At 38.0% G+C, this 14342-nt stretch overlaps 1 long non-coding RNA gene across 1 annotated transcript in view; it reads left to right on the top strand.

The window, feature by feature from the left end:
* Positions 1 to 6946, top strand: part of LOC149137329 (uncharacterized) — a 100387-nt gene extending 93441 nt beyond the window's left edge. Inside the window, exon 3 of the long non-coding RNA XR_016238021.1 lies at positions 6776 to 6946. This is a non-coding gene — a long non-coding RNA (uncharacterized LOC149137329). The remainder of the gene's footprint in view (positions 1 to 6775) is intronic.
* The last annotated feature ends 7396 nt before the right edge of the window (positions 6947 to 14342 follow it).

Genomic DNA, 14342 nt, shown 5'->3' with positions numbered 1-14342 from the left:
TATATATATATATATATATATATATATATATATATATATATATATATATATATATATATATATATATATATATATATATATATATATATATATATATATATATATATATATATATATATATATACATATATATATATATATATATATATATATATATATATATATATATATATATATCTATATATATATATATATATATATATATATATATATATATATATATATAGATATACATATATGCATGCACACATATATGTGTATGGGGTGCCCCGTATGTGCATCTACGTGTGTGTGTGTGTGTGTGTGTGTAAGCAAAGTTTAGGTTAGTTAAAATATCTTTGTGACATATTTCAACTGTTAAAAAGCAAACTCATTGCAGTTACCAAGGAGAAAATTTTCTCTTATGGTAAAAAGGTGTAAAAACACCATATCTGTCATGTAGCGCTATCTATCAGGATTCCCAGACATCGATGTTTCTAGCTCCTTAGCCGTTATCAATGAGAAATATCTAAGAGAGACAACTCTGAACAGACTTTCTTAAAGATTTAACTAGAGTACAGTCAATAACATTGACTGATTTGCACCAGTAGACCGCCAGGTCATGGAAACTGCTGTGATTTTAGCGCCATCCTATGTATGTATATGCTTTTTGTTTATGGGTGAGTTTTCGTCGTTCGACGACGAGGATTTTGATGTTTGATGAACTAAATTACCTGCTTCATATTTCACGGATATCAGGTGTAATCTGAACGTTATTCTCAGGCAGAATCATGTGTGGCAAGGCGGAACATTTTTTCGAAATACAGAGATTCTATTGCAGTTTCTGTCTACCCTACTTCAATAACAAGATATGAGTCGTCCCAAAGCAATACCATTCTGAGGAATCGAACCTGAGACATCGTGATCGCAAAGCGAGCTTCTTAACTATCCAGCCATACTGATCCTACACACACGCATACACAAACATACACACACACATACACACATAGAAACATCCATCCAACCGTCCATCTATGTATGTATGTATGTATGTATGTATGTATGTATGTATGTATGTATCTATCTATCTATTTATCTGAATATCTATCTATCTATCTAGCTATCTATCTATCTATCTATCTATCTATCTATCTATCTATCTATCTATCTATCTGTCTATCTATCTATCTATCTATCTATCTATCTATCTGACTATTTATCTATCTATTTACCAATCTATCTATCTTTCTATCTATGTGTGAGTGTGTTTGTGTGTGTGTGAGTGTGTTTGTGTGTGTGTGTGTGCGTGCACATATATATATATATATGCACACACACACACACATATGTGTGTGGTGTGTGTGTGTGTGTATGTGCGCGCGCGCGTGTGTGTGTACGTGTGTGTAATTCCTTTCAGTTTAATAAATCGTAATATAAACATTACCAAACGAATAAGCACGCGTAGATATTGTGTGAGGAGCAGAATGAAAACTTGTTGATACTTGAAACCTCTGAACGTAAATTCCGTCGATCTACTTTACTGCATATCAGAGAGATATGAATTACATGAGATACTAAAAGTCTATGGACGTTCAATAAGAGACTTCCGTATAATGTGTTGAAACTGATAGCTTGTAAGTTAATAGTTTTGTGTAGAGTGGTGGCAGAAGTCAGGGAAGAAATCGATAAATCAGTTTATCTCTCTCTCTCTCTCTCTCTCTCTCTCTCTCTCTCTCTATCTATCTATCTGTCTGTCTGTCTATCCATTTATCTGTCTATCCATCTATCTATCTATCTATCTATCTATCTATCTATCTATCTATCTATCTATCTATCTATCTATCTATCTGTCTGTCTATCTGTCTATCCATCTATCTATCTATAACCACATATGAATCGTTGGTGATTTTTTTTCTCCGTCTTCCTTTTCTCTTGGATTTTCCTCTGTCTCCTGATTCTGAAGAAGAGCGTTTGCTTGAAACGTTAAACCACCTTTCTTTCCTTCCCTGAGCATCTGCTAATACATTACATGTACCACATCCTCGCGTTGTTGTTTTTTTTTGTTTGTTCTTCGTTTTTTGGGATTTACTGTATATATATATATATATATATATATATATATATATATATTACACACACACACTCACACACACACACACACACACATACACTCACACATACACTCACACGTGTATACAATTGCTGGTTTCAACAATTGGGCCGTAATCATGTATTTATGTATGTATGTTCGCGCGTATGTGTGTGTGTTTGTGTGTGTGTGTGTGTGTGTGTGTGTGTGTGTGTGTGTGTGTGTGTGCATGTGTGGGCGGTGAAGGCGCGTGGCCTAATGGTTAGAGTGTTGTGCTCACGATCGGAAGACTGTGGATTCGATTTCCGGATCAGGCAGTGCGTTGTGTCCTTGAGCAAAATACTTCATCCCGCGTTGCTCCAGTCCACTCAAATGTAAAGGGGTCACCCTGTGCCATGGACTGGTGTCTCCTTCGGTCGGTGGAGACGTTGTGGCTTCCTTGACTTATACGCTATGGAAAGCAAGTCGCCGGCCTAATTAATCCTAGAAATCGAGACCACAGCACGTAGACTTGGTTCCTCTTGTTGCTCAGCCATTAAACCGACCACATTAATTCCATAAACACGTTTCCATTAAATATCCGGCACAGTGCCGCACACACTAACAGAATATCCATCATTATTCCGGTGATGTCGTCCGTGTGTGCAGACACGACTCTTCTGTCCCAGTTTGTGATGGAAGCTCCTCAACGCAACAATAACACCAACCCCAAGATACGGAGGTGAGAGGGTGTATCCATGTTGGACCAAGCAAGCGAAACCAGTTTCGCTTGCTCGTTATTTGTTTAACCTACTGAACATATTTTTTTGTGCATTGTAGCAATCCAGCCTCTGAAAACGGAATCGGCTGCTCTTATGAAAAGGGGCGTATGAAAAGTCTTGAGTCTCAAAAAAACAAAACATGGTACAAGACTTCTGACGAAGGTACAAGACTTCGAGGCTCAAAACTTTTCATACACCCCTCGTAAAAACTGCCAGATACTGACTATTTCAGACCTCACATTGCGAAGCCAGCTCCAGGACATATCCTCTCTAACATGAATCGCAAAAATTGGAGGTTATTGTGGATAAATCTACCAGAAATCGTACAAATTTGCACCTCTCAAACTATAATACCAATCTCTTGGCGTGAATCTTGGCCAAAATGCTCCACATGTGTTCAGCAGATTAATAAGCCTCATTTTCTGTTGTGTCCTTCTTATTGAAGTCTTTCTTCGGCAGCGTTTCCACTCCTCAAATCGTTTCTAGAAAAGCTTGTTGGCGTCAGAAAAAATGCTGCTACTCGTAACTACTTTTCCTTGTCATTAAGTATTGGTAATTCGAGACTTAAGGATTGTTTGTCTTGAGAATTCTCTAACTGTCCCTTAGGCATCTTCGACTTGAGATTCTTCCTAAAATAATTCGAAATATGTTTACCGAATAGATAAAAAAAACAGTGAAAAACGTCTTAGAAATATGTAAAACATTCGGTGATTATTGTCACCCTTCTCAGCCTTCTAAATCATAGAATCTAATGCTTTTATAAAACCATCTTTCACTGATTTTATTTATTCATTATTTTTTTTTTGGGGGGGGGGGGTATTTTGAAGAATGCCGCTATAACACACTTTATCCTTGTCCTTCGGCGATTTTGACTCAATGTGAATTTTCCAACGTCAATTTTTTCCCTTACAAACATCTTTCATGGAAAATTTTCCCGGACACGCTGCCTTGTATTGGTCTATTCTTTTGTGGCAGCTGTGGACTTTCTTCTTGTTGTCCGTCTCACAATTTCGTCGGTCGTAGTTGCTGCCCATATTTGTGGGTGGCACGACTGGCTCGTCACTTTCAGTGATTCTTAACTGGGGTCCACATGACTGTTGGGGGTCCATATCAGATTTTGTTGTCAAAAAGGTTTGTGCAATGAATTGGTTATATTTTAACAATGTAGAAAATATTTCAACAATTTTTGTATGCAGTTCCTAATAACATTTAATTATAAAACTCCAATAAGATTTTTTTATACCACGAATGGCTCTGGAGGTCCAGTGGAGTAAAATAGAAGTCCAAGGAGTCCATGGGTAAAAAAGCGTTGAGAACCAATGGTCCATTCTTTTATTCTTTTCTTTTGTTCTTTTATTGGTTTCAGTTATTTGACCGTAGCCATGCTGGAGCACTGCTTTTAGTCGAACAAATCGACCCCAAGTCTTATTCTTTGTAAGCCTAGTACTTACTCTGTCGGTCTCTTTTGCCGAGCCATTAAGTTACGGGGGACATAAACACACCAGCATCGGTTGTCAAGCGATGGTGAGAGGACAAACACAAACACACACACACACACACACATATATATAAATATGACGGGCTTCTTTCAGTTTCTTATTCCTTTATTGCCCACAAGGGGGGGGGCTACACACAGAGGGGACAAACAAGGACAGACAAACGGATTAAGTCGATCATATCGACCCCAGTGCGTAACTGGTACTTAATTTATCGACCCCGAAAGGATGAAAGGCAAAGTCGACCTTGGCGGAATTTGAACTCAGAACGTAGCGGCAGACGAAACACCACTAAGCATTTCGCCCGGTGTGCTAACGCTTCTGCCAGTTCGCCGCCTTCTTTCAGTTTCTGTCTACCAAATCTTCTCACAAGGCTTTGGCCGCCCTAAGGCTATAGTAGAAGACACTCGCCCGAGGTACGATGCAGTGGGACTGAACCCAAAACCATGTGGCTGGTAAGCAAGCTTCTTACCACACAGCTGCCACGCCTGGTCTATATCTGCCAAGACTATTTTTCTTTTCATTTGTTCTCCAAATGTTTTTTTTAGATCTAAGGCAGGGGTTTTTCTCTTCCCAATCCTCTTCTGTGACTCACTCCTCTTCTCGTCAGCTCGACTTGAGTAACCAGGATGCATCGAAATTATATCCGTATACGTTTGACCTTGTTTTGCCTATCCGTGTGTGTGTGTGTGTGTGTGTGTGTGTGCGCGTGAATTCTGCATTGTCTAATGGGGAGGAGTACTTCATTGGGAACTTTCTTGTAGCTGATTGTCGCCATTATTCTGGTGAAATTAAGGTGCCGGGCCGGATGAAATACGTAACAGTTTTTCTTTCGGCACTTTACGTTCTGAGTTCAAATTCCACCGAAGCCGACTTTGCCTTTCATCCTTTTGGAGTCGATCAATTGAATGAAGTACCCGTTGAACACTGGGGAAGGGGTGGTGGTTGAATATAAATGGCTGGCCCCTCCCCTCAAACAATTACCGGCCTTATTCGAGAATTAGAAAGAATCATTGTGGTGAAATAGATTATCCAAATACCAGAACTTAAACACACACACACACACACACACACACACACACACACACAGCTTACTAGACCAGCACTACTAGGCACCACTGCTTCGTCTCAACGCAACGGAAGCAACACGACCGAACACCAACCCAAAACAGGTAGCGAAGTGACAACACAGCTGTACTCTGATGCACAGTAAAAGCACGCAATTAAAATACGACTGAAAAACAATTATAATTCCGGATATAAATATACATTTATCCATATATATCCTCTATATATCTATTTATGTTTATCCTGCATGCATCCAATTTACCATTTTAATGAGACTTCTAAGCTTTCCAATATAGAATATGTTTATATAAAATATATCTATACAAATTCTTAATACCGGAGCCCTGTGTATGTATGTATGTATGTATGTATGTATGTATGCATGTATGTATGTACGTATGTGTGTGTATATGTATGTGTGTATGTATGTATGTGTGTATGTGTGTATGTATGTATGTGTGTGCATGGGTGTATGTAAGTGTGTATGTATGTATGTATGTGTGTGTGTGTGTATTTATGCAATGTATGTATGCACGCATGTATGTGTGTATGCATGTACGCATGCATGAATGTATGTGTATATGTATGTACAGATGTATATATGTATGTATGGATGTATGCATATATATATATATATATATATATATATATATATGTATGTATGTATGTATGTATGTATGTATGTATGTATGTGTATATGTACAAAATATATGTATGCATGTATAAAAATGCATGTATATATTTCTGCATCTATCTATCAATATACACATATATATATATATGTGTGTGTGTGTGTCTGTATGTATATATATATCTGTATATGTATGTGTGTATGTATATATATATATATATATATATATATATATATATATATATATATATATATATATATATATATACATATGTATATATATGTATATATACACATATACATATATATCTATATATATGTATATATGTATGCGTATATATATATATATATATATATATATATATATATATATATATATATGAACACACAGATAAACACATGTTATATACTTAATAGTGCATGTATGTATATATCGCAACGTGTTGCCAAACTATCAGAAATTTTTAAAAAACGAAGAAAATGTATAAATGTCGTTTTATAATTTTTCGTTAGATTTTTTTGTTCTAAACCATTTTCTTTTTTTTTTCTTTAATTTTATATTTTCTCCAATTTTATTACGATTTTGTTATTATAATTACGATCGTTCGGCTTTAATCTTTGCATTTATTCATCTTTTATTCTCGTTAGTCACTTCCTTTCAGGTCGTAATTTTAAAATGCAGTGACGTAAGAGATTACGTCACAGCTTTATTTCTAATGTAGTGTTTCTTTTTAATATATTTTTGAATTAGTCAACAAATTTAAATTAGGATTGACGCAAATATAGCTGAGTCAAAGCTAGTGAAATCGGCAACAAAAACATTGGAAAATTACTCAAGATAATAAAACAGACACACAAACAAGAGTATTAAAGAAATTGATGCATAAAGTATTTGCCGAAGAAATAAAATGGCTAAAACGAAGACCTACTCCGTGTGCGTTTCATTATGTATTGATTTCTAACTCAGTGATAAAGCATCACCTTTTGGGGTGGGGGGTGGGGGGAATAATCGATTCTATCGACTCCTGTATTTCTGAGACTCGGTTCTATCAACACCGGAAGGATGAAAAGTTGAGCTTGTTAAGATTCGAAATCAAGACGTCAAGAGGCATAGCTCCATACCACACACCTGTCTAGTGCATGTAGGTATATGTGTACCCACGTTCACACACACACACACACACATACACACAACCACACATATTTGCTTGTAAAGCGTTGTTCAATAAATTATTCTTCATGTCAGCAAAAACTGCGAAGAATTGTGGCAGCGTCTGACATCGGAATGTGTTGCTGTTGTTTCAACCAAATTTCCAAAGTGAATTGTGAGGGAGCGTGGTCTAGTGCTTAAGGTGTTGTACTCATGATCACAAAATTGTGGTTTCGATTCCCAAACCGAGCAATGTGTTGTGTTCCTGAGCAAGAGATTTCATTTTACCTTGATCTGCTGTTAAATGAGTAACTTTGTAACGAATTGGCGTTCCGTCCATGAAAGAATTTTGTGATCTCAGTTACTTATGCACTGATAGATAGATAGATAGATAGATAGATAGATAGATAGATAGATAGATATAGCCGATCTATGATGTTACCTTCGGTTTCACTTCCATAAGGTACTTAGCTTTACAGCATTTCTTCTGACCCTAAACCTATTGGCCTGTGGTCTCTCTAGCAAATGGCCTCTCTAAGAAATAGAGGAGGAAAAGACTTCGTTACTCTGTCAACAACAATGGATTGTCTCCCTTTGAATCTTGATTGTAATTGACCCTGTGTGGATCTCAGGACGCCTGCAGGAATTTCCTGAAGTGCAAGCAGGGTGTCGGAAGACATCTGTCCTGGAGTTAAGGATGTTCCATCATATTACGTGTGGAATTCCGTCTTCCTTCAGCCGCCATATATGGCTGGCTAAAGAGGTAACGTGTCTCCTTTCCGGGATCCTGAAAGAGGATCTGTGGTTGGAGAGCCGCTGTCTGAACGTGTTACCGGAACATCCGATGAATCTCCGTGTGCGGGTATCGGCGATGCTGTTTCTGTTGGTGTTGTTGGCGTTGGTGTTGGTGTTGGTGTTGATGCTGGCGTTGGTGCCCTTAATACTGGCGTAGGGCACATCATCAGTGGTGGCGCTGCTGGCGCTGTTGGCGCTATGGCTATCTTCAATGGTGTTGTTGGAACTGTTATCGGCGCCATCGTGGTGAGTGATACTATCGCTGCTGTTATTGCTAACCTCGGTGAATGTTCTTCTGCTATTTCTGTTCGGGATTCTGCCGTTGCTGTCGTTTATGTTGTTGATATCGCTGGCAACGGTGCTTTTGCTATTTCTGTTCGGTTTTCTGATGTTGCTATTGATACTGTTATTCCTCTGCTACTGTAGTAGTCGTTGGCAAAGCTTCTGTTGTTGCTGCTACTACTCGGGTCGGCTACCAACTCAGCTTCATAGACGACTCCCTTGATTTCGCAATGGTCTCTCACTGGGCATCAGTTGTAGTCCCTGAACGAGCATGCCACCTCTGCTCGTGGCCTAGGGGTGTTAACTTGAATGCTCTTAATATTAGGGGTGCAGCTAAAAGAGACTCTTAGGTTGTGTTTGTTGAAAATGTGTCCATACCTATGTGATTATGTGAAGAGTTTATCTACTAGCCTAAGGAATATCCTACACACACACGCATTTACGTTGAGGGAGAAAGAAGAAACAAACCAAATGGTATTTCTGCGACGGGTGTTAGGCCCGAAATGGAGGAGATGCAGTCCCTAAACCCGCTAGCAGCTAGTGCCTTGTTATAGTATGGGGCTGTCGCATCAAAAATCTCTTGGCCAGAAGAAAGGTTCGTGATCCTCTTGTTTCACCAGGTTTTTGAACACGATGGGAGTGTGACACGAGGCTGTGTTGATGGACGTCAGCCTCTCATTTGGCTTGTGGTAGGGCCTGTATGTACCGGAGCACAAGTCGGTCGTGATGTCTAAGACGTCCGCGGGGGTGAGATTGGTTGCGATATTAATTTTCAGTCCCATGGAGCCAAGGGTGCTAATTAGATCTTTCCTAATCCTATCCAAGGTATGCCCGTTTGCTCCTCAAGAGATGACCAGGGCATCATCTCTGTAGAGACCACGGCATTTTATAACCACTGCGGCAGCTAGAAGGACAGACATATAGCAGCAGAGATTGTGCCTAAATAGGTCAGCTCCTGTCCATTTGAACTTCGCCTGACATGGCTGAGGTCGTAGGTCAAAGGGAGATGATTTATCATTTTTTGACAGGACAAAGGAAACCTTTTTTCGCGCCTGTTGATCGTGGTGGTTTGGGCGACGAGAATCCTAAGATTCGGTTTCAAATCTAAGCTTGGAGAAGGAAGTGTTAATTTTTACACTACCCCACTGAGAAAGCTACAGAGATCGAACGATATTGGAAATGTTATTTTGTGTGAATGTAGAAAACATTTACACAGTGTAACCGACAAATGAAGATGTATCAAAAACATGGGACGTGAAAGAAATAAAAGTATAAAAATATAAAGCAAAAAAGATTCACTGTTAGTGTGCGTAATATGGTGGGCAATGCATATATGTGCCCAGGCAGAAGCATGTTGGCACATTGAAAGAGATGTACGTCTATTGATTACTCGACCAATTTGAGGTCTAATAGAGGCAAGGCGTCTTTCAGTGGCGCAAAAGATCCAGTGATAGCACATATTTATATATACGCTGAGTAAGCTGTACTGAGAACTACCCCACCCCTAAAATAAAAACAATTCGATACAGGATATTTGGAAAGCAAAAGTACTGAGTTTCGCCACCTCACCAAAGATATACTCGGTCTACCATCTAAAAATTGTCACATTGAATAATGTGATCCAGGATACATTGTATATGAACAATGCAGGTTGGTCACAACTGGGACGTCGAAAAAAAATGATTATCGTAGTGAACAGTGCTTTGGGTGGAAAGCGTAGCGATGGCGTTAACAGTAAACATCCGTTGATATGATTCTACCTTTTACCATTATTTTCTGAGCCATTCGAAGGCTGCATGGAAAAAAATGTCAGATTTCAGTTTTCCCACGAATTTACAAATCAGAAAAGTTTAAGTTTTGTATGTAAGTTCCAGAAAAGGAAAGAAGAAGAAGAAGAAGAAGAAGAAGAAGAAGAAGAAGAAGAAGAAGAAGAAGAAGAAGAAGAAGAACAACAACAACAACAACAACAACAACAACAACAACGACGATTACAACATGGTGTAAACAAAGATACTGATGTAGTAGTAGCAGCAGCAGTAGTAGTAGTAGTAGTAGTAGTAGTAGTAGTAGCAGCAGCAGCAGCAGCAGTAGTAGTAGTAGTAGTCGCAGTAGTAGTCAGTTGCGGCGGTTGATGTGTGTGTGTGTTATTCACCAGTACAATGAAATGGTCGAGTACTTAATACGTGCGACAAGATGTGTCACGGTATTTGTTCCGTTTCTCTAGGTTCTGGGTTCAAATCGTCGCAGATCCTTTTAGTCTTTCAAAAAAAAAAATCAAAGAAAGTAGTAATTCCAGTGAGATCAGAGGACATTGTTTTCGTTCTGAATTGTTGAGTGATGACCTTAAACTGTTTCGCGGTTTAATATCAACACCTGGGCCTTGAAATCCCTTAAGGGATTCCACATCTGTTGCAAGCAATGGGGTCACGCCCCAGATTTGGAATAAACTACCTCCTCCCCACCCCCTTTACGAGTTTTATATAACTAACTGGTTCTTCGTCGGTTATCACGACAAGTGTTGTAATTGATCCGTTCAATGGAACAACCTGCTCGTGGCATTAGCGTGAAAGTGGCTGAGCACTCCACAGACACACACAACCTTAACGTAGTTCTCAAGGAGATTCACATTGACGCAGAATGACATAAGGCTGGCCCCTTTGAATTACAGGTACAACTCATATTTGCCAGGTGAATAGACTGGAGCAGAGTGAAATAAAGTGTCTTGCTCAAGGCACAACGCGCCTTCAGGAATCGAACTGACGATCTTACGGTCGTGAACCAAATACGCTAACCACTAAGCCACGAGCCTTCACAAGCTTTATAAAGCCTTGATAACAGAATCATCCATACACGCATCCACACACACACACACACACACACACACAAATGTATGAGCTCATACATACACATACACACGTGCACACACACACTCTCTCTCTCTCCTTCTCTCTTTTCTCTCCCTTCACCTCTCACGTACATTCCTATTCATGCCTATACAACTACATAAATATAGGGCTTAAAAACTAAGAGACAAACAGGTCTGAGGTTGACCTGGAAGAGAGAGGTCATGTCATTGAAGAGGTTCCGAATGGCAATGAAAAGGCTTTGACAAAAATAACTGGCTGATTGATGATCTGCATGAAACAAAGAACCGATTAGTCAGTCAATCGGTGAACTAGTTAACCAATTCACGAATAATAAGAAGTGAAGTAGAACTGGTGCGTGTGTTTATTATTGGTATAATGACCCATCCGAGATACAGCAAAACAAGCTAAAATCATTCGAATTATTGGTGTGGGAGGTGAATTAAGACCTCCGCGCAACATGGTAAGGAGACTTTAGAAAGCTCAAAGAGGGAAGAGTACTTTTAACTAGGAACAACGGACTCATTGGTGTCTCGAAACATAAATTTAGTTTAAGAATAGGATTGTAATTGTAATGGTCCATTAATCTTATTTTTCAACTATGAAAAGGTTTCTTCATTATAACCTTGTTAACAATAGCTCATCTCAGATAATTAATTTAAGACTTGGAGTAAATGTATGAATAAATAGATAAAAGAATCACTCTGATAATAGTCGATACAAATATTGTTGGTTGGTTGGTTGATTGGTTGGTTTTCCAGTTATGATTCCCATTGTGTAGAGAGGTGAGAGCTAGTAAAAGTGAGAGAAGAAAAAGTTAACATGAGGTGCAGGATGAGTGCACATACTAGGTTCGGTGGCAGGCAATGAGTAAGTGAATGTTACATACACACAGTGAGAAAGAAAAAAAGTCGTAGTGTCAGAAGAGGAGGAACGAGAGTAAACGATTGAGTATGGAAGGAGTTGCACAAAAGAGAAAGTATTGAAATTTTATTTTCAGGTAAAAAATATTTTCTTTTGAAAGTTAGCATTCATTTCATCGTTTTGTATAAAAACCGAGAGATTTAAGGAAAATTAAATTGTAATTCTTGTATGTATGGCATATTTCCCGATATGACCCACGGTAGCAAAATATTACTTCCTAACACTAATTAAAAATAGATAGATCAATAAATAGACAGATCAGTAATCAATCAATAAAATTCTACAGCAATAAATAAATAAATAAATATGCTATAATTTGTTTTCTGAAAATGGTAAATGCTTCTCCTCGGCAATTTCTATTCTTCCTCACTGCTCATCCTAAAAACGCTCTTGTTCCAATTCTGGTTGTTATTTCCAAAAGACGTGGCAATATTCTCTAAAAATCTTCTTCAAGAGAAGAGGCATGATTAATTACCAAATTAAATTCAGTTTACAAAATTATCGAAAAGAAATTCTTTAAAAATGTTGCTTCTTTTTATAATTGAATAAATATCGAAAGAAGCAAAATTCCCTTTCTTCCTTTCTTTCTTTTCTTTTCCTTCTTTCTTTCTTTCTTTCTTTCTTTCATCTTTTTTATTTTCTTTCTTCTTATTTTCTTTTCATAGTTTTCCATTCTCTTTTCCTCCCCTCCATTTTTTAATCTTTTATTTCTTTTCTCGTTTATTTAGTCATTTCTTACAAGAAAACATTATTATTATTATCATTATTATTATTATTATCATTATTATTATTATTATTATTACCATTGCCTTTGCACAGCTTCTAACGCTGGAGATGTACTACAGTGTCAGCTGTTCACTACCAGTGAATTAAGGTAACACCCCTTAATTTACGAGCACCTTCCAAAGTATTCGAGCGGTTCCAAGAAGTGCTGTTTTCTGCAAGTGCTCCACCCTTATTGCAGCCCCTATTTGTTCCATGTACTTCTCATTCATTATTATTATTATCGTTATTATTATTATCGTTATTATTATTATAATTATTATAATTATTATTATTATTATTATTATTATTATTTGTGCTAAGGCGACGAGCTGGCAGAGTGTTTAGTACGCCGGGCGAAATGCTTAGCGGTAATTCACCCTTCGCTACGTTCTGAGTTCAAATTCCGCCGACATCGACTTTACCTTTCATCCTTTCGGGTCGATAAGTCAAGTGCCAGTTGACTACTGGGGTCGATGTAATCGACTATCCTCCTTTCCACAAATTCCAGGCCTTGTGCTTATAATAGAAAGGATTATTATTATTATTATTATTATTATTATTATTATTATTATTATTATTATTATTATTATTATTGAGCGAGAGAGCAGTGCATGCCATCAAAGTGACACTGGGGTAAAATATACGAAGCCCAGCATACCCATCATGACTACCAGTCTGATAATGTGCACGACATGGTGATCTCATATCAAGATAAACAGCGCATGACCTCGCAGGTGGGACCCAGTTAGAATTTTCTTCAGGTCGAGTAGCCCATCCCGCTCAGAAGGTCCCTGAATAAGGTTTGTTTAAGAATGATGAACGATACACCCATGTTTCCAGAGGTGAAATATCAAAACCCCAAAGAATTCCTCTCAACACATGGCCATGATTGCTCCCCCACTACTTCTGCTCGTGATCAGAGATGCACATATCGTCAGCCACCAAGGGACATGCTCAACTGGTTAAGGTCAAACAACTGACAAGCAAATCTGTGGTATCAAGCAGAGTATTTGCTGTAGCCCATCTTTGATACCAAGACAAAGCAATGTACATGATAACACTTCCAATCTGTTAAGATCAGAAGCTATGAGAGCCATTGCCTGGTGCTGCATCGGGGCACTTATTATTATTATTATTATTATTATTATTATTATTATTATTATTATTATTATTATTATTATACGTTGTTTGCGAGATATTCTGAGATATTCTTTTTATTCTTCAGATTCTTCGAAGGAGAAACTAAAATTACAAGAACCACAGTAATTATATTTAACATTCCGCCCGTTACATCCTTCTTCTTCTTCTTCTTCTTCTTCTTCTTCTTCTTCTTCTTCTTCTTCTTCTTCTTCTTCTTCTTCTTCTTCTTCTTCTTCTTCTTCTTTTCCTCCTCCCTCTTTTCCTCCTCTTTCTTCGACTCCAGGAATGTAAAGGGTGGCATACCATAATTACAGTTGTTGTTGTTGTTGCTCTAATTTCCTTTTTCTTCAGAAAACAAGGAGGAGGAAGGAGGAGAAGGAGGAGAAAAGGGGGAAAGG

The sequence above is a fragment of the Octopus bimaculoides genome, chromosome 2, assembly GCF_046866305.1.
Source record: "Octopus bimaculoides isolate indiv1 chromosome 2, ASM4686630v1, whole genome shotgun sequence".
In the NCBI taxonomy this organism is placed as follows: Eukaryota; Metazoa; Mollusca; class Cephalopoda; order Octopoda; family Octopodidae; genus Octopus; species Octopus bimaculoides.
Note: the sequence above shows the minus strand (reverse complement) of the source record. Positions and strands in the feature narration are given on the sequence as shown.